Source organism: Arvicanthis niloticus, chromosome 17 (assembly GCF_011762505.2).
Source record: "Arvicanthis niloticus isolate mArvNil1 chromosome 17, mArvNil1.pat.X, whole genome shotgun sequence".
Lineage (NCBI taxonomy): Eukaryota > Metazoa > Chordata > Mammalia > Rodentia > Muridae > Arvicanthis > Arvicanthis niloticus.
Genome location: NC_047674.1, coordinates 8,942,327 through 8,945,502, shown reverse-complemented (window position 1 = coordinate 8,945,502; position 3,176 = coordinate 8,942,327). Strand labels below are relative to the sequence as shown.

The following is a 3,176-nucleotide window of genomic DNA, read 5'->3' as shown; positions in this document are numbered from 1 at the left end:
ACCTGAAAGCATTAGAACAAAAAGTTTCCTTCAAAGAATAGTATAAAAATAAGTTCATCCCAAAGACCTATCTAGATTGATGGCAACAGTATTTTTTTTAAAAAAACTTCAATACTGCAAGTTTTCACATATTGTGATATGAGTATTTGTTGACTTAAAATAATATCAACCAATATAACATCCAGAGTTTTATACATACATAAAAATCAGCATTATATCCTATATACACAATCATTATTTATAAAATAAAATCAATTACAAATAAGAATCAAAATAGCTGTGCTTGCTTCGGCAGCACATATACTAAAATTGGAACAATACAGAGAAGATTAGCATGGCCCCTGCGCAAGGATGACACGGAAATTCGTGAAGCGTTCCATATTTTTTGAAAGCATTAGAACAAAAAGAAGCTAGTATACCCAAGAGGAGTAGACAGCAGGAAATAATCAAACTCAGGGCTGAAATCAACCAAGTCGAAACAAAAAGAACTATACAAAATATCAACAAAACCAGGAGCTGGTTCTTTGAGAAAATCAACAAGATAGACAAACCCTTAGCCAGACTAACCAAAGGGCGCAGAGACAGCATTCAAATTAATAAAATCAGAACTGAAAAGGGAGACATAACAACAGAAACAGAGGAAATTAAAAAAATTATCAGATCCTACTACAAAGGCCTATACTCAACAAAATTGGAAAATCTGGAGGAAATGGACAATTTTCTAGATAGATACCAGGTACCAAAGTTAAACGAGGAGCAGATAAACCACCTAAACAGTCCCATAATGCCTAAAGAAATAGACACAGTCATTAAAAATCTTCCCACCAAAAAATGTCCGGGGCCAGATGGTTTCAGTGCAGAATTCTTTCAGACCTTCAAGGAAGACCTAATACCAATCCTCTTCAAGTTATTCCATCGAATAGAAACAGAAGGAACACTACCCAATTCATTCTATGAAGCTACCATTACACTCATACCTAAACCACAGAAAGACCCAACAAAGAAAGAGAACTACAGACCAATCTCTCTTATGAATATTGATGCAAAAATACTCAATAAAATTCTCGCAAACCGAATCCAACAACACATCAAAACAATTATCCATCAAGATCAAGTAGGCTTTATCCCAGGAATGCAGGGATGGTTCAATATTCGGAAATCCATCAATGTAATCCACTACATAAATAAACTCAGAGAGAAAAACCACATGGTCATATCACTAGATGCTGAGAAAGCATTTGACAAAATTCAACATCCCTTCATGTTAAAAGTCTTGGAAAGATCAGGAATACAAGGCCCATATCTAAACATAGTAAAAGCAATATATAGCAAGCCAGTAGCCAACATCAAACTAAATGGAGAGAAACTTGAAGCAATCCCACTAAGATCAGGGACTAGGCAAGGCTGCCCACTCTCACCTTACCTATTCAATATAGTACTGGAAGTCTTAGCTAGAGCAATTAGACAACAAAAGGAAGTCAAAGGGATACAGATAAAAAAGGAAGAAGTCAAAATTTCACTATTTGCAGATGATATGATAGTATACTTAAGTGAACCTAAAACTTCCACCAGAGAACTCCTAAACCTGATAAACAACTTTAGCAATGTGGCTGGGTATAAAATCAACTCAAACAAATCAGTAGCCTTCCTCTACTCAAAGGATAAACAGGCAGAGAAAGAAATCAGGGAAATGACACCCTTCACAATAGCCACAAATAAAATAAATTATCTTGGAGTGAATCTAACAAAGCAAGTGAAAGATCTGTATGACAAGAACTTCAAGTCTCTGAAGAAAGATATTGAAGAAGATCTCAGAAGATGGAAAGATCTCCCATGCTCCTGGATTGGCAGGATTAATTTAGTAAAAATGGCTATCCTGCCAAAAGCAATCTATAGATTCAATGCAATACCCATCAAAATTCCAAATCAATTCTTCATAGAGATAGAAAGAGCAATTTACAAATTCATTTGGAATAACAAAAAACCTAGGATAGCGAGAACTATTCTCAACAATAAAAGAACTTCTGGGGGAATCACCATTCCGGACCTCAAACTGTACTACAGAGCAGTAGTGATAAAAACTGCTTGGTATTGGTACAGAGACAGAAAGGACGATCAATGGAACAGAATTGAAGACCCAGAAATGAACCTGCATACCTATGGTCACTTGATCTTTGACAAGGGAGCTAAATTCATCCAGTGGAAAAAGGACAGCATTTTCAACAAGTGGTGCTGGCTCAACTGGAGGTCAACATGTAGAAGAATGCAAATTAATCTATTCTTATCCCCTTGCACAAAGCTCAACTCCAAGTGGATAAAGGACCTTCACATAAAGCCAGGTACACTGAAAATATTAGAAGAGAAGTTGGGGAAGACCCTCAAATACCTAGGCACAGGGGAAACGTTCCTGAACAGAACACCAATGGCTTATGCTCTAAGATCAAGAATCGACAAATGGGACCTCATCAAATTGCAAAGCTTCTGTAAGGCAAAGGACACTGTCAACAAGACAAAACGGCAACCAACAGATTGGGAAAAGATCATTACCAATCCTACATCTGATAGGGGGCTAATATCGAATATTTACAAAGAACTCAAGAAATTAGACGCCAAACAACAAAATAACCCCATTAAAAAATGGGGTACAGAGCTAAACAAAGAATTCTCAACTGAGGAAACTCGAATGGCCGAGAAGCACCTCAAGAAATGCTCAACATCCTTAGTCATCAGGGAAATGCAAATCAAAACAACACTGAGATACCACCTCACACCAGTCAGAATGGCTAAGATCAAAAACTCAGGTGATAGTAGATGCTGGCGAGGATGTGAAGAAAGAGAACACTCCTGCATTGTTGGTGGGGTTGCAAGCTGGTACAACCACTTTGGAAGTCAGTCTGGCGGTTCCTCAGAAAATTGGACATAGCACTACCTGAGGACCCAGCTATACCACTTCTGGGTATATACCCAGAAAATGCCCCAACAAATAACAAAGACATATGCTCCACTATGTTCATAGCAGCCCTATTTATAATAGCCAGAAGCTGGAAAGAACCCAGATGCCCTTCAAAAGAGGAATGGATACAAAAAATGTGGTACATTTACACAATGGAATATTACTCAGCTATTAAAAATAATGAATTCGAGAAATTCTTAGGTAAATGGATAGAACTAGAAAA

At 37.2% G+C, this 3,176-nt stretch overlaps 1 non-coding gene across 1 annotated transcript; it reads left to right on the top strand.

Annotated features, from left to right (window-relative positions):
* The first annotated feature begins 279 nt into the window (after positions 1-279).
* Positions 280-386, top strand: LOC117722800 (U6 spliceosomal RNA). Its single transcript, XR_004608571.1, has one exon. It is a non-coding gene; the product is annotated as a U6 spliceosomal RNA (small nuclear RNA).
* The last annotated feature ends 2,790 nt before the right edge of the window (positions 387-3,176 follow it).